At 38.0% G+C, this 27,188-nt stretch overlaps 1 pseudogene; it reads right to left on the reverse strand.

Annotated features, from left to right (window-relative positions):
- Positions 1–14,331: 14,331 nt before the first annotated feature.
- Positions 14,332–27,036, reverse strand: LOC148931585 (uncharacterized; annotated as a pseudogene).
- Positions 27,037–27,188: the final 152 nt, after the last annotated feature.

The raw sequence follows: 27,188 nt of genomic DNA on the forward strand, positions 1-27,188 counted from the left end.
ACTTCTCCTCCAGCGTATTTTTCCGAGGCGGACCGCTGCACTGATCTGCCGCCGAGCGCCGGCGGTCGCCGTCTGATTCCAGATTTCCAGACTTTGCGTTTTGGCTCCCTTTTTCAGCTTAATTATGCACGTTTCTCACAAAACACGTCAAAATACCAAAATAGACAAAATATGCAAATAATGGACGTGTAGAGTAACTTTGACATAAAAAACGGACCAAATAATGGCCTTAAAATAGTGCAAAATCCGAGCTTATCAGCAAGTCATATTAAATCATACACGATTGTGTCACTCAATCATGAAGCATCAAGATTAACTTAGAGAAGAAACTAAGTAAAAATAAAATGGATATTAAATAGAAAACCTGGAATTGTATAAACAAAGTCGTTATTAACACATCCCTAGAATCCTATGAGTTTAGTTACACATAATAGAATAAGCTAAACACATAGATTGAAAGGAAAACAATTGGAACATAAAACTAAAGCAAATAAACCCATAGGTTGAATCCTTGTCGTTCTTGATGTTCTTGAAATTCTTCTTCAACTCCTTGCACAGTGATGTACTCTAGCTTTTAGTCTCTGGGAATTATGTTGCAAAAAAAAGCTCTCATTTGATGAAGCTTGAGGTCCTATTTATAGGGGAAAGTCAGTTCTCATCATAGAAGAAAAAGATCTTCAAAATATGGTAAATCTTGGAGCAGAATCTAGGGCTCTCGGAATCGCTGCCTTTCTCCGGCGGGCCGCCGCACCTTCTCCGGCGGTCGCCGCGTCGCTGTTCAGAATCTCTATCTCTTTGGCGTGGGCCGCGCACATCCTCCGGCGGTTGCCGGACGAGACTCTTTTCCAAGAATGCATTTCCAAGGCAGGCCGCTACACATCACTGGCCGCCGGGCGCCGGCGGTCGGCAGTCGCCGTCTGAACTCCAGATTTCCAGACTTTGCGTTTTGACTCCCTTTTTTGGCTCAAATATGCACGTTTCTCACTAAACACGTCAAAATACCAAAATGTATAAAATGTGCAATTAATGGACATGTAGAGTGACTTTGACATAAAAAACGGACCAAATTATGGCCTTAAAATAGTGTAAAAATCTGAGCGTATCAATTGCGTATCTGGCAAGACAACTTGGTATTCCTCCTCAAACGGGTGCACCGCACCGCCTTCGGGGGATGATTCGCCGGCGAAGTAGTTTTTATAATTTAAGTGTGCACTTTTTAGTTTCTACTCCCTCCGTCCCACAAAAGATGTCACACTTTCCTTTTTAGTTTGTCCCACAAAAGATGTCACATTTCTATTATTGGAAAAAATTCTCCCTCACCTGAATATAAAAAATATATTTTCTCTCTCCATTTAATAAACAAAATAAAACCTCCTAAAATCTCGTTCCGTCCCACAAGTGTGACATCTTTTGTGGGACGGAGGGAGTAGTATTTTAAATTAAGTCTTTAATATATTTTTTTAAAATTTTAATTATGTGTTTTTTTATTTTTTTAGGATTTTAAATTGTAATTTTCTTTTATTTAATGAAGTGTGTTTTTATTAATTGAATTTGTTGGAAATAAGAAATAAAAAATGAAATTAAATGAATAGTTAAGGGATAAGATGGTTAAGGGATGGAGGGTTGCAGGTGCTATCTCTTAGTTAAGAGATGAGGTAAAAATTGCAGTGGGGCCCATGAATAGTTAAGGAATGAGACGGTATTAAGACAGAGATGTGGATGGCTTAACAAAAAAATAAGAAGTTGTTGATGTTAATGACACGTGTGTGTCGCGCAAATTAGGCGCTCATTTTAGTCGCCCAGGAGATCACTTCTCTATAGAAATAAACATATAGCATTATAGGTAGAAAATATTATTCAAATCCTATACTAATATATATGAGACACATCCATTATGATTTGCGATCAATGTCGAACCAATTTTAAAGATTGAACTAGAGACTAAATTAGGGCCATTAGATCTAGTTTTTTGATGAGATGCTCTTGTATAAATTATTTCGATTACATTACAAGCCCATTTTACTTCATTGTATTAGGTTTATTACTTCATTCCGGTACGTAATACCTTGAAACTACGTATTCCAATATGTTTATTACTTCATTCAGAAACGTTATTACTTCATTAGATAAGGTTTTTACTTCATTCCAGTAGGACTTTAAATATTTATACACATACTTCATCAAAATAGTTTATTACATAATTTCATGTGCTTATTACACCATTCAATTAGGCTATCATTCCATTTTGTTGTCAGCGTTGTGGCGGCGGTGATAGACAATGTAGAGAGAAAGAACAGTACGCGACGGCGAAACCGCCTATACGTACTGTAATGAAGTAATAATCCTATTGGAATGAAGTAAAAACATACTGTAAAGAAGTAATATATTCTAGAATGAAGTTAAATCCTTCTAATATGTTAGTATGACTTATTTGTCTTAGGCTGCCTAGAGTAAAATAGGCTCGTGATGAAGGCGAAAATAATTTATAAATTTGTGCATTTCATCCATAAAAAACTAAATCTAAAAACCCTACTTTGGTATAGTTCTGCGGTTCGACAATAAGGAGTGGATTTGCATATAATGGGACTCCATACATTATTTTATAAAGTTGCCGATAAATGTTATCATAGTTTTTATATTTATAAAGTTGCCGATAAATTTTATCATATAGTTCTTATTATTTCTCTTATATTTTAATTTAAAAAATAGTAATGAAATTTGGTAAGTTGGACTTTTTATCTCTTTTATAAAACTCATATATTAGTGTAATAAGAGATGTATTATGAAGAGTTGGAATTTAATTCATCTTTTTTCCTAATACACCACTACAAAATGTACAAGTGGATCTATATCTATGTAAAGAAAACTATATTTTTTATTACGGAAACATGTAATGTGCCTTTTTTTAAGATGTGGAGAACGGCACTAGGTAAGTACTAATAGTATTTTTGTCCTTCGATTATTTTTTATCTAAATAATTATAATTACTTTTTTAAACATATAATATTATAAAATTTTTATTTATTTCAAAAATTTGAATAAAAAGATCAAATATTAACTTGAACCAAAATATAGTGAAGATAAAAAAAAAAATTCTTTATTTTATTGAAACAACTTGATTTTTAATGTCCAAAAAATGACCATTTATATACTTTATTTAAAAATATAAATATTATGGTGCATAATTTATTCTAGAATTAAAACTTTTCCCTAGATATTTTTATATCACATTATATATAATGCATGACTTAATCAATAACTAAAATTTTTAATAATTTTAAAAAATTATATAAAAATTAATATACAGTACTTTATATAGATATAATAACTATTTAAATAATAAAAATTGATAAAATACTAATTTATCATAGCTGTAAATAAATCAATTCGAAGTAGTATTTTTTTTGTGATATTAAAAATCAAATTGTTTCAATAAAATAAAAAAAAATTAAAGAATATTTTGCCCATTTATATTTTAAGCAATAAAAATTTGATATTTTATATAAATATTTTGAAATAAGTAAGATTTTGATACGGTATTTTTTGTAATACTATTAAAAGTTAATACAATTAATAGAATTATTTGTATTACAGGTAGTAGAGATTATAAGACAGTTTATACTAAAAATAGTTTTTCTTTACATAAATATAGATCCACTTGTCCACTTTGTAGTGGTGTATTAGGAAGTGAAGTATATAATGTATTAGGTCATTCCTCCTGACAAAATTTCACATGTCTATGTGTTATTAGTGTAGTAGGAGATGGATTAGTAAATATTTTAGGTGATCGGTACGAGTTTCAAGACATTTTTAAAATATCGATATTTGTATGAACTAATTATCACACAATAATGCTACTTAAATTGTGACATATTTTTTAAAATAATATTTAAAAATATTATATTTATATTTCAATTTTGAAAATATCCGACCCACCAATGTTTTCTGGATCACTTGTATAGAAAGAGAGGTATGATCAACACAAAACATAAATTCATCGTTAAACAAAAGACATATCTGCACCCTTAGATATATTAATCCAACGGAAGCGAAAAACTGAAATTAAGTTGAGAAAATAACTGTAACAAGTCGGAAAGGATGTTTACGGGATTTGGTAGTATGGTTTGTTATTGGGATTCCTATTTTCAAGCAAAAGATTTTGAATTTTATGAACACATATTATTTCAAAAGATTAATACATAACCTCCGTCGTCGTTGAAGCATTAGTTTATTTGCAAATTTCTATGAAGACGTGTTTTGGAATGATACGTTGGAATAATTGAATGAACAATTACATAAAACTCTCTATGATAATTAACCAAGAACGACAGAGAAGGAGCAGAAATTGTAAAACGGAAGCGTACTTTGATTCATCTAGAATTGAATGGTAGAATTGCTTGGAAGCGGCTATGGATCTTCCAAACGATCAGAGACATCCTTCACAATATTCTACCGAGACAATACAGAGATATTGAACGTTCTTCTAATGTCGGGGGACCATAACCCTAGTTTATATTTATATAAAATATAAACCCTTTTATTTTCTATTCGGTCTCTCTACAAATATAAAATCTCATATAGTATCTACATTTATTTTCATAACAAATAAATACACTTTTAAGTCAAACTTAATCTTTATTGGATCACTTTAATTGGGCAACTGAAAGATAGCCATACACATTAAATTAGTCACGTGGAAGCCCCAATTTCTAACAATCTCCCACTTGGGCAACTTGTTGTGATTTCTAGGGTGCAATTTAAGTGCACAAAACAAGTAATAATTCCCTAAAAATACTACCTTTGCAAGTATACAGACATGCAATGCAGTATAAAAAGTGTTGAACCCACAGGGAGGAGATTAATTGCTAAAACTAGTAAACCTAACTAAAAAGCAGAAAATTAGTTTGATTTTGAGTTTTTATGATCAAGAGGGCGAGTGAAGTACTAAACGAGAAGACAAAAAATGCAAGAGAAGCACAATAGAGAGGAAAGACTACTCCTAGCTTGTTTCGGGTTGTTTGTTCACATGAATCCTAAAGTCTAATTACTTTCAATTATTTTATCGGGATCGTGTTGATTTTACGCTCTCACGCAACTGATCACTGATCGTGGAATTTTACACCTAGGATAACCTGATCACGTCTCCTAGGCTCTATTCACCAACCCCTCACTCCTACAGTCTCATAGTAAACTCGGGATTGGCTTCTAAGAACATTCAACACACAAGATCCACCCCGAACTATCCCCTGATCAGTTTTAGCTTAGGGTTCCTTATCTATGTTAGCTCCGTACTCCAAGTTAAAGAGAAATGGAAGTTAAGGCCATTACCGGATTAAGTTTCCTAGAAAAACCCAACACGGATTGAAATAAAGACATATATAAGAACCAAAACATGGAAATCTATCAAAACAAAGTAATGAATTCATATTTACAAGCTCCCCTAACAAAATAGAAGTAATCCCGAAAATCTAGTCACTCATAGTGGGCAACAATACAAGAAGATGATTAAATGCTACCATATGAGACTTGATTTGAGGTGGAAGGGGGCTTATCTTCTCTCTCCTTCCAAAAATGGCTCCCAAGCACTATATGCTCTTCAAAATTCATCCCCCAACCGCCAAAGATGCCTTGGAAGTCGTGCCCTAGCTATTTAAATAGTTAGGGCTTAAAAAATAGGCCCAGTACCATTTGCCCGGTCGGGAAATCTACACCTTAAAATACGCCCGATCGGGCATTTTGTCTAACTCTCAATCAAGTTGCGCGTTTTGCACTAAAGAATAATATATTATCAATGAAATATTATTTTGTTCCACTAAAGAATAATATTGTACTCCCATCTAAATTACCAAATTACAAATAACTTGGGTCCATTTTATTTTATAATATTTCCCGCGTTTAAGATTATCTTGATCTGTCAATTTAATTCTTTTGTCTGCTATGTGACTAGAATTAAATTAATTCTCCAAAGATTTTTTATAGTTTGAAACTTTATTTATTATTCGTGGAATAAATTCCAACGTCGCAGTTTTCTGAATAATAAATTCATTGTTCAAACACCTCTTGGGGATCACCCCTTAGGGATTTAATCATACCACACTGGGCACGTGAATTCTATGAAATAAAAAATGTGTGTGAATGTGTAGCACAAGGCAAATAAAGCGGTAGGTATACTCGAAAGCATTCTTTGAGTATAAGTGGGAGATTGTTGGGGTTTGTATACTAAAAGATGTTTCGAGCGTACATGCCTTTGTACAGTCAGGTTGTGCATGTATACGAGAAATGCCACGTCCAATTGTTTACCTAATTATGAGAATAAATAATATAATATAATGGTTTATTATTGAAATATGATAAACAAGTCTAAGGCTTTTTACTAAGAAGGTCAAGTAGGGAAATTCGATGAATCTCCTCATGAGTTTTCCAGTAGGGGACTTGGCCAGATTTAGGAAGAAGAAAAACGTATTCACAACCTAGATAGGCTTTGGCTACCTATTGGTACGGTTGCGGTGTTTGTGATAATTCTCTCTTACCTAAGACGAGATTAGTAACACCGGTGTGGTAAAGCACTGAAAAGATCTAATCTGAAATGTATTCTTTATTGCTATCTACTGTAAGAATATATTTCAGAAATTTTAGTATTTTAGAGTCTGTAGAATTAATATCAATATTGTTTATTCAGTCATACGCCACTTTGACTTATCAATATGTGAGAGTTTGTATTTAACTCAAGTTCATGATATCTTAGGTGGTAGTAATTGAATATTCCAATACCTTCATGTTATTCAATTACTACCACCCAAGATATCATGAACTTGAGTTAAATACAAACTCTCACATATTGAGAAGTCAAAGTGGTGTATGACTGAATAAACAATATTGATATTAATTCCATAGACTAGAAAATAATAAAATTTCTGAAATATATTCTTACAGTAGATAGCAATAAAGAATACATTTAATATTAGATCCTTTCAGTGCTTTACCACACTGGTGTAACTAATCTCATCTTAGGTAAGAGAGAATTATCACAAACACCGCAACCGTACCAATAGGTAGCCAAAACCTATCTAGGTTGTGAATACGTTTTTCTTCTTACTAGATCTGGCCAAATCCCCTACTGGAAAACTCATGAGGAGATTCTTGACATTCTTAGTAAAAAGCCTTAGACTTGTTTATCATATTTCAATAATAAACCATTATATTATATTATTTATTCTCATAATTAGGTAAACAAGTGGATGTGGCGTTTCTCGTATACATGCACAAGCTGACTGTACAAAGGCATGTATGCTCGAAGCATCTTTTAGTATACAAACCCCAACAATCTCCCACTTATACTCAAAGAATGCTTTCGAGTATACCTACTGCTTTATTGGCCTTGTGCTACACATTCACACACATTTTCTCCCACTTATACTCAAAGCAGGCTTTGGCCACTATGTACTCAAAACTATAATTCTTTAAAAGAATCTACCAACATAGTTTGCTAGAGTACATATAACGAAAATATACTTGTAATTTATAACCTTAATTCTTGCTAAGGAGCACGATTATTTGACCGAAATATTTCTAGGCCCTTTGATCCAGTGGATAATTTTATTTGCCTTTCTTAAGTGCACTTATAATCTCTATCAAAATCCATTATTTTGATCCTTTTGAATTTCTACTAATTTAAGTAGAATACCTATAGCAATATATAAAGTTTTAATCATGTCGAATATGATTCCCAAAACTTTAATTATATATATCCCAATTTAACTTGGTATTATCCTTACTATATGATTTGTTATGAAAATTTATGTATGAACATAATTACCTCATCACAATGACTAATTGGAAATTAGTCCTTATGACAAAATAAAACCGAATGATTGCATTCTTTGTTTTATAGTCATAAATTCCAATAGTTCATTTATTTAACCATTTGTTGTGAATTTTAGAATTACTTTCTTTGGAAACCCAAAAGTAATTCTAATTTTTAATAGCTAACTTGGAAATATCTTTTAATGTTATTAGAGTCTTAGAAAGTGTGCAATTCATCACTTCTTTCATTCTAGGGTGTGAACCCCTTTAACTCTATCAAACATTACCTTTATTCCAATTATGAATAATCTATGAGACAAAATTTAGCTCCCACTTTTTAAAAGTAGAAAAATACCAGTCTCAATATTCTTTAAGGCTATTAAAACAATTTAAACAGTGTCTGGAGTTAAATTCACTCTAGTTTAATAAAACGAGCCATGACGCTCTTATTAAACACTTAGAATTTAATTTTTCATTAAGAAAAAGCTCTCACTATTTTAATTATCACTTTCACAACAAAATAAATAAAACAATAACTAATCAAATAGTCAACTCTAGGCTTGAAACATTAAAACAAATTTAATGTGCATACTATATTTACTATACAAGAACTTCTAGTATTTATAATAAATACTTATCTTGTTTCTAGTTGAATTTATTTTACTTGTCTTGTAATCAATCATTGTGATTATTTTTCCTACACCTTTATTTGAACAAACGCGATCATAAGATCATTTTATTTTGTATTGAATCCATGTCGAACATTAATGTTCTATTGACTCATCAACAAAATAATGGTTCAAAAGACTTAAGGATTAAAGAAACTTAATAATCAATATTTCTAGAAGAAAATTTAATAATAATTGAATCAACAATTTTAATCACAAGTAAACAGTTTTGATATTAACCATGTTACATTTGATGTCATAAATGATTGGATGATCAAAACTTCATTTATCTAATAATGAAAGCATTATAAAATGAATTGATAATCCAAAAACATAATTGATAAACTAGGAATAAAATTCCACATCAATAATCCATATGATATCAAAACCAAACAATATAAAAAACTTTTAAAATTCAACAATGTAAACATAAAAGCAAAAATAAACTCATCTGACTTGAACATGGTCATCTCAAAAGTCCACCCCTTCTTTTTATCTTTGTTTGAGTAGTCACAAGCTTGTTATAAAGCTCCAAAAACGAAAACTTTTTGTCGCTAAACAAAATTTCATTTCTGACTTCATTAAAGCTATCTGGAAGCCCATCAAGGATCATTATCTGTTGGGTTTCTGGGTCAACTTTCCCCCCCCCCCGACAAGTGAAGTTCCTTGAAGTAGCCAAGCATGACTAGGGCATATACCCCCACGTCTTGGCCCTCTTCAAATACATCACACCTTAAATGCTTCACAGCGATACCAGCTCTTGCCTTAGAGGACTTTTCTTCAAACCACGTGGGCTTGTTGACCAACGGCCTTTTGGGTTTGTCAAACCTCTCAAGGGCATTCCCAACACCGGCTAAAACGAAGCCCTTGAGATGACATTCCGCGGTATGCCACTGATCACGAAACTCCTTGTCCTCTCCTTGTAGATGGTATGTGGGCGGACGATTCTTGCTGAGAATCAATCTCAAGTCATTGATCAAACGATCAACATCAAGCTTACTTTTCCATTCCATAAACAATTCAGCGTCACGCTTCCTCGAACTAAGTATGGCATAGTAAATATCCCAAGTATCAATCATCTTTCGTTCAAGCTGAGAACAAACACCAATAATATAAACATGTAAAATTTCAAGGAATTGCAAATAAGCACAAAACAATTCATCAATTTTTCATCCACAAAAATCAAGCAAAAACGTTCTTCTACTAGGAAGCCGTGTCTTATTCATGCAAGAAATCCATTATTTTTACTTGCCACAATGTCGACAGATAGTCCAGAGACCATAAGAATGGCATGACTGACTAACACTGCTAAAGCATATAACCACAAAATTAAGCACTAAGGATTCTTTACTTGTGCGTGAACTCCTCTAAAGAAAGGTCGAACCGGACAAGTATCTCCTCCTATAGCTCCCTCTAAGCATTATTAAAATACAATCCTTATAATTTCGTAGCAATATTGCTCCAGTAAAGACCAGTCGCAGTATTACTGAAAAACTAATTTTACGATTTTAATAACCTTTATCTAGAAAAGTCCAAACTTACGAACTGGTAATGTTCCTCCCGTAAAGATAGGCCGGTCACTACTTCGCACTAAGACCAATTTTATGGAGGCCATATACAAACGTGTTGTAATTATCGCTTCATATTTTCTTGTTGGTGGTTTTAATAGTTTAATTATCACTTAAACAAATAAGGCAGGTATCCACATTCAAAGAATAATTAAACATGTACTAGCTATGCATGCAAGGCAATAAGTACATAGGCGATGCATGAGTTAAACTAGATTTTAACAAATAAAATCATAACTCAAATTAAATATCCATCATTCATCAATAAAACATGTAAACACATTTACATAAGGTTCACATAACCATAATGACGAAACTTGATCATTTAACTAAGCATCTAAAATAAATAGATAGAATTAAAATTCTATCTTCACATAAACAAGATTATCTAGACGTTAAGTCCAATCTTAAACAATCATACATTATTAGTTAAAATAACGTATCTTGATTATTAGAATTACCTTTTAATACTATTAGGATTTACTTAGATAGAATTAATCCATCATTATCCTAAAGTTAATGTCTAGGTGTATATCATAAAAGATTAGCTAAGTCTCAATATAAAATGCCCACTTGGATATATAAATCCGCATTTATCCAATCAAGACAAAATCCATTTAAAACACACCAATTAAATTCGAGAATTAAAATTCTCATAGCTTTCATAAAATCACATGACAAGAAAAATCTTATTACATCTTTAATTCATATTGATGTTTTCTAGATGAAATAAAATTCACCTTCATCAAGATTAAAGACAAAATTCAACTTAAATAAATAATTAAGGATTTTAATAGCAAAATTAATGCTCTTTGAATTTCTCACGTCTTTAAAACAATTCAATGTTATCTAAATGAAACAAAATCATCTTCATCAAAATTAAAGATAAAATTCAAATTTTAAACTAGGAATTGAATTCCAATTAAAATCCAATTAATCATTTAAAACTTTAATAATTTAGGATTTTAGTAGTATGTTAATGCCAAATGAATTTTTCACTTCTTTAATTAAACTGACGTTATCTAGATGAAACAAAGTTCGCCTTACATCAAATTAAAGAAAAAATTCAAACTAGGAATTAGATTCCAATTAAAATCCATCCAATTATTATACATGTAATTTTAGAAAATTTTGAAGGTTTAAAACAATTGAAAGACTTATGTCTTTTCCTTAGGTATATTTCTAGGAAATAATTCCATAATACACCAATTAAAATTAAGACAATTTCAATTAAACCTTAAAATAAAACATGAAAGCATATAACGAGAATATTCTTTAAAATTCCATCCAATCATGGAAAAGCCAAAAATTAGATCAAACAAATAATGAATTTCCTTATGCTAATTATCATGATATTATCTAGATGGTAAGAATCCATCAAAATCAACTAATTAACAAATTAAGTCAATTATTGAGCTAATTATTCCAATTGGCAATTTTTAAAGAAGACAACAAAATCTCTTTAAATTAGAATCTTGATTAAACAAATAATTCATTCTAATTTACCACAAGTTATAGAATTTATTCTAGGTTTAGGATTTTAAACCACAATTATAAATAACTTGTTCATCAACAAACGAAAAACGAGAACGAAGAACGAGACGACGAGACGATGCAACCCAAAACCCTAATTATGGTTTGGGCCGCCACGGGCCTCGCAGCAGCCGCTGGTGCCGCGCTCGACTTCTGCTGTCTCCCGCAACTGCTGGCGCTGCTCCCACTGCAGCGTCGCCGCCTGCTGACCACCGCTGCCACTGCCGCTTCCACTGGAGCAGCCGGCTCAGTCCAGCAACGAAGACTTCCAGCGTTTGCAGACGTTGCTGCCATTGTAGCATCACTGCCGCTATGCACAAGCGTCGCTGCTGCCCGGAGAAGAAGCTGTTGTGACTCGGCTGTGCAGCCGCTGTCCGACGACGATGCAGCTGCTGTCCGGATCTGCAATCGCGAGGGCTGCCCGAAGACGATGCGGATCGCCGCTGCCTCTTCTCACCAGATCTGGATCTTGGATCCCTGATGAAGACAACCCAGATTGCAAACACACTTTAGGTTTTAACCCTTGTGTTTATTTAGTCGTTTTCAACTTAACTAACTTGATTTATCGCGGTCGCTTTGCTTGACTGCGATCTTAAATCTTAATTAATCGTTTCTCAATTGTAACAATCTTTTATGTTCAAACACATATGCACATTTAAATATCTAGCTATTAGCAATTTAAATTGTTCTTGCATATAAAGAATCATAAAACTATAGATCTACGAATACTTGCTTAGATCTAGAATATTCTTGTGAAAAACTCGAATAAAATTCAAGATTCATAATATTCTTTCATCGATCCAAGTATTCAATCATGGACCACTTTATTTCTTGATTCAAACACATATTCACTTAAACACATACATATATGTAATCAATAAACATATAATCTAGTATATATTACTTAGAATATATAGATATAATGATGTTCATCATAGATCTCGAATATTTTTGTGAAAAACTTGAATAAAATTCAAGATTCATAATATTCTTTCATCGATCTAGAACATCATATCAAAGATCCGATAAGAAAATCAAGAAAAACATAGATCCAACACATATTATAAACATATAACATGTATTGCATTATTTTCGAAAATCCCAAGTTTTTACACTACAATTTTCAAAAAATTCAATTAATCAAATACATGATCAGAGACTAAAAACCTGGCTCTGATACCAATTGTTGGGACTACCACAACGGAAGACACGGAAAACAAACAAGTCCTTAACGGATCTATTTAGGTGATTATGCATTCGATTCCAATTTCATGCAATAAACCTACATCTATAGATCACACATCAAATATTCACATAAACATGCATATTCGACGTGAATTAAATGTTACCTCATAATCCGACATCGGATTGACATTGCTTGCTGCACCTCCGGGCGATCCCTGGTTTACCGACCATGTATCTTCCGATCTATTCCCTTGTCCTTGATAACTCATCCGTGTGGGCGGATCTTGAATAATCAACAATAGCTTTGGTGAGATTTAGGAAGAACACCACACAAAACAATCTATCTCGATTCAATTCTATGGATTAGAATGAACAAGACAAGGCTAAACCAAAACCCTATATCTCCTTGTTCTATGGCTCAAAAATCGAGGCAAGAAGGAGAGAGAGAAGCCGAGTGATCGGCAGCTAGGGTTATGGTTTGAGTTGTGAATTATGTCAATTGTATATTAGGGTTTCCACATCTCACCACTATTTATAAAAGACTTATTGGGCTAGAATGAGGATCCATGGAAAGAAATAGTTGTTGGGCTCACCCATTAGATAAATATCTAATTAAATCAAATGACCCATGATTTAATATATTATCAATGAAATATTATTTTGTTCCACTAAAGAATAACATTGCACTCCCATCTAAATCACCAAATTACAAATAACTTGGGTCCATTTTATTTTATAATATTTCCCGCGTTTAAAATTATCTTTATCCGTCAGTTTAATTCTTTTGCCTGCTATGTGAATAGAATTAAATTAATTCTCCAAAGAGTTTTTCTAGTTTGAAACTTTATTTATTATTCGTTGAATAAATTCCAACTGTGCAGTTTTCTGAATAATAAATTCATTTTTCAAACACCTCTTGGGGAAATGATGTGGATCCATGTATTTTTGTGATCCATTTCCCAAGGATTTACCCAATTGTGATGCTTGATCTAGGTATTTTTGTGAGAATTGGTTTTCTATTTTATCAATAAAGGCAACCCAACAAGAATTAAGGAAACTAAGATGATCAAAATAAGAAGTAACATTGGATAGAGTGGAAATTGAGATACATAGTCATTGATGAGGCAAGCTAAGACACTTACAACATACTAACATGCATTCATGGCTAGATCTTCAAAGGAAACCACAAACCTTGAAGCATACCTCTACTTGATCCATACTTCACTAAGAATTGATGAACCAAGCAACCTAAATCTAGGAATTGGATAGGAAACCCTCTTCAAGAGGAACAAATCTCTTAAGCATATAATTCAGCAAAAACCTAAGGAAAAGAAATGACATCAAGAGGTATTTATACTATGGGTCCAAAAATAGAAAGTTGGCCCACAAAATCTAAAATCGGCAGAATCGCCCGGTCGAGCGTTTTTCACAGGCAAAAACACCCGGACCGGGCGTTTTCACTGTCCCCGGGCATCCTCCTTCACGCTTTAATCAAATCGCCCGGTCTGGCGATTTTCACATGTGAAAACGCCCGACCCGGGCGTTTCCTCTAGAAATTCCGGTCGGCCCTCGTTCTTCAGCACGATCCTCAACTTTGGCTCATCCGTCCTCCTAGGCTCTTCCCGCTTGGACTTTTGAATGAAAGTTGCGAGTCCATCCCGGAGCCGCCTCGTCATGGATCTCGTCATCCTCCCCTTCTTGGAAAGGATTTGTCCTCAAATCCGGACTCCCTACAAAATCAAACGGACTCAAATCAGTGACGTTGGACGTGCAACTAACATTATACTCACCAGGCAAGTCGATCACATAGGCATTGTCGTTGACGCATTCCAACACGAGAAAAGGTCCATCTCCTCTAGGGGCTAGCTTGCCCTTGGTCTTGTCGGGGAAACGTATCATCCTAAGATGTACCCACACCCAATCACCGGGTTCAAAAACCACCTTCTTGCGTCCCTTGTTCACGTGGCGCGCTACTTGCTCTCCCTTCTCTCGGATCCTCTCTTGCACTTGAGTATGCATCTCCTTCACGAACTTAGCCTTTTCCTCTCCCCCTACATCAAGCATAATTGACAAAGGCAAATCATCCGCGGACAAATCCAACGGGGTGAGGGGGTTAAATCCATATACAACTTCAAAAGGAGACAATTTAGTAGTGGAATGAAAAGTCCTATTGTATGCAAATTCGGCAATAGGTAGACACTCCTCCCAAGACATATTATTCTCAAATACTAGAGCACGAAGGAGGGCTCCTAAGGACCTATTCACTACTTCCGTTTGTCCATCCGTTTGGGGATGAGCGGTAGTAGAAAAAAGAAGCTTGGTTCCAAGACTTCCCCAAAGGCTCTTCCAAAAGAAACTCAAGAATTTGACATCCCTATCACTCACAATTGTTTTTGGAATCTCATGCAATTTGACCACCTCCTTAAAAAACAAATTTGCAATGAATTTAGCATCATTCGTCTTCCTACATGGAATGAAATGAGCCATCTTGGAGAACCTATCTACCACTACCAAAATACTATCATTCTTTCGAGAAGACATGGGTAGGCCTAGCACGAAATCCATGGAAATGTCCACCCAAGGTTGTGTAGGTATAGGTAAAGGAGTATAAAGCCCAAAGTTACTAGACTTAGACTTGGCTTGCCTACACTCTATGCATTGACCACAAAATTTCTCAACATGTTTCTTCATACAAGGCCAAGAGAAATATTCACTCAAAATGTCAAAAGTTTTCGACACCCCAAAGTGCCCCATCAAGCCTCCCAAATGATATTCCTTAATCAACAAGTCACGAAGAAAGCAATTAGGAATGCAAAGCTTATTCTCTTTATACAAGTAACCATCCATCCTATAATATTTATCAAAAGATCCTTTTTCACATGCTTCAAAAAAAAGTGGCAAATTCGTGATCATGCTTATATAATTTCTTAATGAACTCAAAGCCAACATACTTGGAAGCACACACAACAAGCACTTGTTTTCTCACATGCATCACATGATTATTGATAAGTCGTATTCTAAGCCTTGGTTACTGGTCAGTATGTCGTGAAATGCATGTATTATCTGCAAAACAGTTGCTCAAGTGTGCAGGATTAAGGGATCTAAGTCAGTAGGAGACGATTCAGGTGACGCAAGTGAAAAGGGTGCCAGAAGGATGCAATACTGACCAGGATGCATGCCAGAGAAAAGGCTCGAGATGGAGAAGAAGGATAGCTGAGATGATCATTAACAAGGGCAGAAAAGTCAAAACGTGAAGGAAGTCTACCCTAAAAGCAAGGGCAAGCCTCCCTACAAAAGAATCCACTTGGACAGAGAGAAGGGGTTCCTGAGAGTTCGGTTAGGAGTTCCAAGTTCTCGGTTCTAAACACACACTTAGTAGAATTCTCTCTAGAAGATCAGTCCTTCAGCATTGTCCAATCTCTCGTTCCTCGCCACAGCTATGGTCACTTGACGTCCAAGAGTCTGCCGGAGAAGCCATCGATCCACCATTCCAGCCAGTTGCCGTAGTAGTATAGCAGTATCATCGCCGGAGTGGCAAAACAATCGTTATTTTGCTTTCTAGTTTAATCTTTACCTGTTTTCATCGTTGGTTTTGTGCAAACACTCATCGTTGTTGCATTTTGAAGTACTTTGTGAAGTTCTAACGTTTAAATTATGAAGTTTCTATTTCGTATGTCGCTTTGGTTCGAGTTTGCTTCATTCTGCCTAGGAAAGTTAGATCTAGTTGTTGCTTTTAATTTCTAAGTGTTTTCTTATCTGGAGTTGTCGATTCTGAAGTTGTAGTTATGTTTTAGTCTAATCTTCGTGCTTGAGTCTTCGTTTTGCATTATAATCACCGCCTTGCATGTTAGCCAGTAGAAGTAAAATTGCAGTTTCACCGTTTATTTTAAGTTTGAGCATTGTAATCAATGGATCTTGAGTTTGAGGTTATGAATCTGAGTTTAGTTATGGTGTTTGTGTTCATCTGATTTTTGTTAATGCTTGGTGAAGAAGAAAACGTCAAAATCCACTTTAATTTGGACCACTTTACTTTTAAAGTTACGTTTGCTTTTGTTCCCTACTTTTCAGTTGTACTGTCCAGACCTGTCAGAGAGCCACCCAGCCACCAGATATGCCTTGTAGTCTAAATTTCCTCTTTTAGTAACTGTCTACTTTTCATATGCCTCTGAGACACCTTGTCCCCTATTTCCACGAACACCTCCACATGCCTGTTATTTTCACACCCACTAGTCAATAGAGTACCACCTTTATTTCTTGCCTAGGTAAAATCTCAACCCAAGCGTGGTAGCTAACCAAAAACGCCCAGGAAAGTCACCGCAGTTATCCAAACGTGTCAATCCTTGTGGGATTCGACCCTTACCTCCACTATACTAATCAGTAGAAGTGGGTTGAGGAAACTTGTTTGAAGCCAGGTCCCGGTTGTCGTACCAACGACTCAGCTGGGTCGGGAATCTCTTCCTGATCAGTTGGATACACTCCAAGCAAAGAGTCTGGTTTTAAATTTTGAGAAATGCCACTTTATGGTTATAGAAGGAATTGTCTTAGGACACGTGGTGTCAGAAAAGGGGATCCAGGTGGATCAAGCTAAGGTAAATGTCATATCCAAACTACCCTACCCTACTGATCAGAAAGGAATAAGAGGTTTTCTTGGCCATGCTGGATTTTGATTTATCAAGGATTTCGCCAAGATTGCCCAACCCCTTACCAGACTTCTCCAGAACGAGGTGGAGTTCGTTTTCGACGAGCATTGCAAGACTGCTTTCAACCTCCTTAAGGAAAAATTGATTTTTGCACCGATTATTCAGGCTCCTAACTGGGATCACCCCTTCGAGGTGATGTGCGATGCTAGTGACTATGCGGTGGGGGCCGTACTGGGTCAGAAGATCGATGGGAAAATGTACGTGATATTCTATGCATCTAAGACCTTGAATCAAGCCCAACGGAATTATGACACCACCGAGAAGGAGATGTTGGCGGTTGTCTATTCATTCGAAAAGTTCAGGCAGTACCTACTGGGATCCAGAGTCATCGTCTATACTGATCATGCGGCGATTAAGTATCTCATTGCGAAGAAGGAGTCAAAACCCCGACTGATCAGATGAGTGTTGCTTTTACAAGAATTCGATTGGGAGGTAGAAGACAAAAAGGGGGTTGAAAACAAAGTGGCGGACCACTTGAGCAGAATAATGCAAGGGAACAGTGAGGATGTGAGAGATCGATTCCCGGAAGAGCATTTATGTGAAGTGATTTTTTCCGCAAGAAAGATCGATTGGGAAGAAGTGATGAGACTTACTGGGCAGGACGTAACAACCAAGGATAAGGAGAAAGTAGGACAAGAACCCTGGTATGCGGACTTGGCAAACTACCTAGTGACGGGGGAGCTACTAATGGTGCCAAACGTGACAAAGGCTCAGAGGATGAAGATCAAGAGCGAAGCAAAGTATTATTTCTGGGACGACCCATGCTTGTGGAAGGCAGGAACCGACCAGGTCATTAGGAGATGTGGTCCTGACTGGGAGCAACGGGATGTACTAACGCACTACCACTCCTTGGCATGTGGAGGACATTTCGGGCCAAGGAAGACTGTGAGGAAGGTGCTAGATAGCGGATTTTACTGGCCAACCCTGAATAGAGATGCATACGAGTTCTGCAAGGGCTGTGACCGTTGCCAACTGAGCGGTGGGATCTCCGCGAGGGATGAAATGCCGCAAGTTCCAGTAATTGTTTGTGAGGTGTTCGACATCTGGGGTATGGACTTCATGGGTCCTTTTCCCTCATCTTATGGGAACTCCTACATCCTGGTGGCAGTTGACTATGTATCGAAGTGGATAGAAGCCAAAGCCACAAGCACTTGTGAATCTAAGGAAGTCACCAAGTTCCTCAAGAGTCATATATTCAGCCGATTTGGGATACCAAGGGCAATCATCTCCGATCAAGGGACTCACTTCTGCAACCGAATGGTCGAAGCATTGATGAAGAAGTACGGAGTTCATCACCGCCTATCTAGTCCTTACCACCCTCAAGCCAACGGGCAAGCAGAGATCTCAAACAGGGAAATAAAGAGCATTTTAGAGAAGACAGTCAACCCCTCCAGAAAAGATTGGAGCACAAGGTTGGAAGATGCTCTGTGGGCATATCGCACAGCCTACAAAACTCCTATCGGGATGTCCCCCTATCGCATCGTCTTTGGGAAGATGTGTCACTTGCCAGTAGGAATTGAACACCGAGCATACTGGGCAGTTCAGCAGGTTAACGTGGATGCTAAGGCCTGTGAAGAGGAAAGGAAGCTACAAATACAAGAGCTGGAAGAACTCAGATTGGATTCGTTCGACTCAGTCATGTGGTACAAGGAGAAAACAAAGATGTGGCACGACAAAAATCTGAGAACCAAAGATCTCCAAGTTGGTCAGAAAGTACTACTCTTCCAGTCAAGATTGAAGCTAATGCCTGGGAACTCAAGTCCAAATGGTCAGGGAGTATCCCTAACTCCGAACCTTTTGTCGTTAATGGACATAGATTAAAAATATATAGGGAAAATGAAGAGATGTGTGTAGTGGAAGAAGTTCCACTACACTTTAATAGCGTCTAAATGACCAGTAGAAAAGGGGTTTAGAGTTCCACCTGGTCAACGTAATATGATTTGTGCTTATTGACCAGGTAAAACTTTAAATACCCTTAGTAATGATGTAAATATTGTGAATATTTAGTAATTTAACTTAAGTTAAGAAAGAAAACCCCCAAAAAGATTTTCGGATCTTAAATATTAATTTGGAGTCCGTACTGACCACGAGGATACCACTTGGGCGAAACTCTGAATTATAATTAAGAGCCATTTATTTGCTTTATTTCTATTTTTAGCTAGTTGAGAGGGAGGTATAGAGAGAAATTTGAATTTTGGTGCGTGTTGCAGCTTTGCAGGCGAGTGCAGAGACTGGTTGGGCGTTCTCGCAGCTGATTGGACGTCTCCTGTCACGTCCCTGCTCCACGCGCCCTCCCAGTCACCACGTTTAGCAAAGGAGTTCATCACCACGTTTAGGTTCCAAGTCACCACGGACCTAGACGAGGTGTCAATTTCCTTTAGAATATTCGGTGGAGAACTGTCCATGAGTCTTATAGAGTGGACTGTGCGACTGGGTATGTGTAGCCTGGAGGAGGCTATAGGACCAGAATGGAGAAGCCGTGAGAGGGGGGTACCAAGGAGACTCATAGACTTTGAGCCCCAGGAAGCCTGGGAGGAGCTAACCCACCCCGATGCTAGTCAGTTCGCCTCCACTACATCCAGATCCACCCACTTCAACAATTCCATGCTGAGATTGGTGCAACTCTACTTGGGCTACAACTTACTGGGACAGAGTAATTCAGCTGCCAGGACATCCATGACTGAATTATACATGGTATGGTGCGCTAATCGCGGTAGGAGGCTGCATTTGGGATTTTGGACAGCCTACCAATGCCACCTGATAGCCACCCACCCAGCTAGGAACTTGTCCCTCTGCCACATACTAGGAGCTTTCGTGCGCAACAACATCATCATCAAAGAGGCAGAAGACTTGTCTCCGATGTACATGGTCGACGCCCCTGGCCTGTTCGATATACCCTTCTTCGTCCGCACCAACTTGGTATACTACAGAGAAGGAGTGCCCCAATTCTACCCGATGGGAGAAGCTCTTAGTGGAAGGGCACAACAGGTCCAAGAGGGGCAAGCTGGGGAGATCGACCAAACGCAGAGGCTGAGGCAAGAAAATCTGGAGAGGGCAGTAACTGAGCTAGCGGAGGAGAATGGACAATCACGGGCAGAGATGGCGAAGCTGACAACCCTAATGGAGAGTATCCTAAAAGAATTGGCGAGAGGAAAGGCAAGCATTGGAGCTGGAACAAGTGGACATGGAGGACAGGAAGAAGAAACCACCGGACCTGAGGAAGAAGAAGGTGATGAACAAGAAGAGGAAGATGACAACCAACCGGAACCCACTGAAGAAGAACCAAATGAACCACCTGCACAGACCCCTGCGCCAAGGAGGAGCAGGAGGAACGTCTGATCGACCCCCCCCAAACTGACCAGTTAGTTTTCTTTTTAATTTTAAGTTTTCTTTTAGTTCTGTTTTCTTACTTTTGTTAAATAGGTAGAATTATGTGTATTAATTGTGAGCAAACCCCATTCATAACACTTAGCCTATTTAATAGTCTAAGTGTGAGAAGTAAATGGTTTGCTACTTCGGTGCATGTGTTTTTATTATGTTTTTGTGTTCTGTCATAAGCATGTTAACTCACACTTAGCCTACTGCGTAGTCTAAGTGTGAGGAGTTTATATGTTTATATGACATGTTTGTAAAATATTCTGCTTTGTTTTATAAATCTAGGTATATATCTCAAACTCTCCCACTTAGCCTATTGCATAGTCTAAGTGTGAGAAGTTTTTAGATATAATATGTGTTTTTTATAAATGTGTGTCTGTCATACTAGCCATTCCCAATTTTCACTTCACAGCCCGTATCTGGGGCAGACACTTGTGAAGTGAGAGAGGGGAGCAAATGGCCAGTATGACATGTATATATGTGTTATTTGAGTCAGTGCATGTTAGTTTTTTTTTTTTAGGGTTTGTTTAGGTCTAGGAATTATGTATTATGTTTTTTTTTATGAATGGGCTTAAAACTCAACTGCCTCGAACTGACGGTGAGGGGAATTGGGGGAGATAAGGCATGCCGGAAAATAGAAACCACCCCCTCCAGTAACCCCTAGTCAGTATAGATGATGCAAGTATGAAGGAAAAATCCATCCCTTAGGTCAGACACGAAAGCCCTCTTAAAAGGTGAGTTAGAAACCCCAAAGTGGAACTGCTTTCCACTAAACACTGAAAAAAAAAAAAAAAGAGTGGCTACCACATGATGTCTAGGGCAAGGTGACCGCGTGTAGCAAACCCTGAAGGCAGTAGGAGTAGGAAACCCCCCCCCCCCCCTCCCAAAAAAAAAAAAAAGCTCCTACCCTTAGAACCCCATTTTCTAACCTGATCTATACCCAGAAATGACCCATCAACCACTAGAACTGTGTGTGTGCAAGGCATAAGGTAAGGAGGTAACTGCCCAGGAGGACATACAAAAGAAACCAGCTGAAGAAAAGTAAAGCAAAGAAAGAAGGAGAAAATCGATCTGAAAAATTCCAGATCCAAAAAGATAGAAGAAGGTATAAGGGTGGCAAAGCCACAGGAAAGAAAACCGAAGAAAATGGTTGCAGATACTTGGCCACAAAAAGAGAAAAGAGGAAGAAAGAATAAGGGTGGCGAAGCCACAAGGAAGTTACTGACCAGCTGGAAGCCAATGTAAGAAATTGTCCAGCCGAAGAAGAAGCCCTAGCCAGAAGCCCAATGCACACAGTTCTCCCTCATCAAATAAGTAGTTAGTTTTTGAACCCTAGAGCCTTAGGGACAACTACCCCAAACATTACAAACCAATAGCCCCGTTACAAGCCTTAAAGTAGTTAGTTTCTAAGCCTTGGTTACTGGTCAGTATGTCGTGAAATGCATGTATTATCTGCAAAACAGTTGCTCAAGTGTGCAGGATTAAGGGATCCAAGTCAGTAGGAGACGATTCAGGTGACGCAAGTGAAAAGGGCGCCAGAAGGGTGCAATACTGACCAGGATGCATGCCAGAGAAAAGGCTCGAGATGGAGAAGAAGGATAGCTGGGATGATCATTAACAAGGGCAGAAAAGTCAAAACGTGAAGGAAGTCTACCCTAAAAGCAAGGGCAAGCCTCCCTACAAAAGAATCCACTTGGAGAGAGAGAAGGGGTTCCTGAGAGTTCGGTTAGGAGTTCCAAGTTCTTGGTTCTAAAAACACACTTAGTAGAATTCTCTCTAGAAGATCAGTCCTTCAGCATTGTCCAATCTCTCGTTCCTCGCCACAGCTATGGTCGCTTGATGTCCAAGAGTCTGCCGGAGAAGCCATCGATCCACCATTCCAGCCAGTTGCCGTAGTAGTATAGTAGTATCATCGCCGGAGTGGCAAAACAATCGTTATTTTGCTTTCTAGTTTAATCTTTACCTGTTTTCGTCGTTGGTTTTGTGCAAACACTCATCGTTGTTGCCTTTTGAAGTACTTTGTGAAGTTCTAACGTTTAAATTATGAAGTTTCTATTTCGTATGTCGCTTTGGTTCGAGTTTGCTTCATTCTGCCTAGGAAAGTTAGATCTAGTTGTTGCTTTTAATTTCTAAGTGTTTTCTTATCTGGAGTTGTCGATTCTGAAGTTGTAGTTATGTTTTAGTCTAATCTTCGTGCTTGAGTCTTCGTTTTGCATTATAATCACCGCCTTGCATGTTAGCCAGTAGAAGTAAAATTGCAGTTTCACCGTTTATTTTAAGTTTGAGCATTGTAATCAATGGATCTTGAGTTTGAGGTTATGAATCTGAGTTTAGTTATGGTGTTTGTGTTCATCTGATTTTTGTTAATGCTTGGTGAAGAAGAAAACGTCAAAATCCACTTTAGTTTGGACCACTTTACTTTTAAAGTTACGTTTGCTTTTGTTCCCTACTTTTCAGTTGTACTGTCCAGACCTGTCAGAGAGCCACCCAGCCACCAGATATGCCTTGTAGTCTAAATTTCCTCTTTTAGTAACTGTCTACTTTTCATATGCCTCTGAGACACCTTGTCCCCTATTTCCACGAACACCTCCACATGCCTGTTATTTTCACACCCACTAGTCAGTAGAGTACCACCTTTATTTCTTGCCTAGGTAAAATCTCAACCCAAGCGTGGTAGCTAACCAAAAACGCCCAGGAAAGTCACCGCAGTTATCCAAACGTGTCCATCCTTGTGGGATTCGACGCTTACCTCCACTATACTAATCAGTAGAAATGGGTTGAGGAAACTTGTTTGAAGCCAGGTCCCGGTTGTCGTACCAACGACTCAGCTGGGTCGGGAATCTCTTCCTGATCAGTTGGATACACTCCAAATTACATACGTAAAACTAGGGAAAGAACCTGGAACCTTTCAATTATCAATTAAGACATCATCACTTGAAAGAGCATGAGGCTTCCTAGAAAGGGCATCGGCAACAACATTTTCCTTTCCCTTTTTATATTTGATCACATAAGGGAAAGTTTCTAGAAAAACACTCCACTTAGCATGTCTTTTATCAAGTTTATGTTGTCCCCCTAGGAACTTAATGGATTCATGGTCGGTGTGAATTACAAACTCCCTATGCATGAGGTAATGTTGCCAATTCTCTAAACACCTCACTATAGCATACAACTCCTTATCATATGTGGGGTAGTTTAATTTGGCTTGGCCAAGCTTTTCGGAGAAATAGGCTATGGGTTTCCCCTCTTGCATGAGCACTCCTCCTACCCCCACTCCACTAGCATCACACTCAAGCTCAAAAGTCTTGTCAAAATTGGGAAGGGCTAACAAAGGAGCATGAGTAAGGTCATTTTTCAAGGTGTTAAAAGCTCTTTCTTGCTCCTCTCCCCACTTAAACTCGACATTCTTTTTCACAAGGTGATTAAGGGGAGATGCCTTAGTAGAAAAATCCCTCACAAACCTCCTATAGAAGCTTTCAAGACCATGGAAAGATCGAACTTCACTCACACTCTTGGGTGTAGGCCACTCCCTAATCGCCTTCACTTTCTCCTCATCTACTTTCACACCACCCCTCCCCACAACAAATCCAAGAAAAACAACCTCATCAACACAAAAAATGCATTTGGATAACTTGGCATATAAGGCATGCATTCTCAACACTTCAAGACATCCCTAAGATGATTAGCATGCTCTTCTACACTCTTACTATAAATCAAGATATCATCAAAATACACCACCACAAATTTTCCAATAAAAGGACGAAGCACATGATTCATCAAACGCATGAAAGTGAAAGGAGCATTAGTCAATCCAAAAGGCATAACAAGCCATTCATATAAGCCAAATTTGGTTTTAAAAGCGGTTTTCCATTCATCCCCTTCTTTCATGCGAATTTGGTGGTACCCACTTGCTAAATCAATTTTGGAGAAACAATTAGAGCCACATAGATCCTCAAGCATATCATCTAACCTAGGTATAGGGTGTCTATACTTAATGGTGATCTTATTGATGGCTCTACAATCCACGCACATTCTCCAAGTTCCATCCTTCTTAGGTACCAAAATAACGGGTACGGCACAAGGTGTGAGAGATTCTCGAATCAAACCTTTGGCAAGGAGTCCCTCGACTTGCCTTTGAAGTTCTTGAGTCTCCTTTGGGTTTACTTTGTATGCCGCCCGGTTGGGAAGAGAGGATCCCGGTACAAAGTCGATTTGGTGCTCAATCCCTCTCACGGGTGGGAGCTTGTTTGGAAGCTCGTCCGGGAAGACATCCTTAAAACCTTGCAAAACACTTTCAATCAACAAAGGACAAGGATTAGTGTTAGCATTTAAACATAAATCGTGCCGGACCATGAGGAGGATGGTTGATCGGATTTTTAGTGCCCACCCAAGGTCGGGAGCCCTAGCTAACAAGCAACCTTTTCCCTCCCTTGCTTGTGGTTTTTCTTGCTTGGGTACTTTATTTTTGCTCTCACCACCCCCTCTCTCACTTGGCTTTTTTAACTCACCCTCACTCACAAGCCTTTTCTCTCTATCCATTTCCCTTTCCCTTTGTAGATGTTGGTGTGCTTCAAACACATCCTTAGGTAAGAGGGGCTTCAACCTAACCTTCAAACCATTCACCATGTAGAAATATTCATTGGTGAAACCATTCTTATACACCCTCCTATCAAACTCCCAAGGCCTTCCCAACAACATGTGACAAGTCGTCATTGGAATGATATCACACATCACCTCATCCTCAAAGACACCATTCTTCAAAGGAACGAGACATTGATCCTTCACCTTTAGCTCCCCGGACTCCCCTAGCCATTGAAGCTTGTAAGGATTGGGGTGTTTGTCAACCTTCAACCCCAACTTGGCCACCAATTGTTCACTCACCACATTAGCACAACTACCTCCATCAATAATCACCAAACAAGTTTTAGAGTATACCTTGCAATTCATATGGAAGATGTTGCACCTTTGTTCTTTATGCTCCTCAAGATCAGGTTGTACATTGAGTATCCTTAGCATCACCAAGGACTTTGACCCCTCATCCTCTTCTCCTCCACTAGAGTATGACATGAGTGGCTCTACACTCGCCTCCTTGTCTCCTACCACCACGTCTTCCTCATCTTCACTATGCACGCTACCATCTTTCCCAATAATCATGACTCTTTGGTTAGGACACTCACGAGCATAGTGACCATAGCCCTTACACTTGAAGCATTGTACCTTACTACTCTCCGTTGAGGAAGGGTTCTTGGTAACTTGTGGACTTGAGCTTGGAGATCCCTTGTACGGAGCTTTGCCTTGAGTAATAGGTGAACTTTCCATCTTCATGGAAGGGGTACTCCACTTGTTTCCTCCCATCCCGGTTTGACTAGAAGCCACCCTCGCCTTGTTGAGAGCCACCACTTTACCTTGCCTCTCAAAAGTCTCGGCAAAACTTAGTACTTCTCCCAATGTGATTCCCCTCAACGCCTCAATTTGGACTTTATGCTTCAAGGGCGTGTTGAGACCATGGATGAAGCGGTCTTGAGTGGTTTCCTCCAATTCATTTACTCCAATCTTGTTCATCAAAGCAAGAAGTTCATAGTAGTAATCCATCACACTCATGGACCCTTGCCTTAGATCTTGAAGCTCCCCACGAAGTTTAAGATAATAGGACCTCGATACAAAGGACTCCTTCATGATTCGGCATAACTCATCCCATGAACGCACTTCCCCCATCCTAGCTATCCTCCTCTTTCTCAACACATCATTCCACCAATTGTTAGCATTACCCCTAAACTCGGCCAAAGCAATCTTCACCTTATCTCCCTCGGAATAGTTGTGGAGGGAAAAGATTTTCTCCACTTGAGATTCCCACTCTAAGTAGGCTTCGGGATCGAACTTTCCATGGAATTCGGGAAGGTTGTGTTTCAAGGTCTTGGACGGATCATCAAACCTTGGTCGGGGCTCCTCCTCATAATACCTATCCCTCCTAAATCTATCCCCATAAGGCTCCATCCTTCCATATTGGTTTCCTCCTCCATAGCGACCATACCCCCCATTTCCTCCTCCCCCTCGCCTATTGACTCCATTCCCCCTCCCCCCCCCAAGCCTTCCATTCTCCAAATTGTTAACCCTATCCCGAACATTCCCTCCTTGCCACCCCTCATACTCCTCCTCTTCCTCTTCAACATTTTCCTCCGGAACCTCATTAGGCACAAAATTGCCCATAGGAGTGGGAGGCCTCGTCCCCTGCTCTCCCTTCCAAGTGTTGAACTCCTCAAATAAAGTGTTTTGGGCGGCAAGCATGCGGGCTTCGGATTCTTTTGATTGAGCAATGGATTCTTTTGCTCGCACATCCATTTGGATCATCATCTCTTGTT

The sequence above is a fragment of the Salvia hispanica genome, chromosome 2 (genome assembly GCF_029641045.1).
Source record: "Salvia hispanica isolate PSC_SH4W2 chromosome 2, Shi_PSC_v1, whole genome shotgun sequence".
Lineage (NCBI taxonomy): Eukaryota > Viridiplantae > Streptophyta > Magnoliopsida > Lamiales > Lamiaceae > Salvia > Salvia hispanica.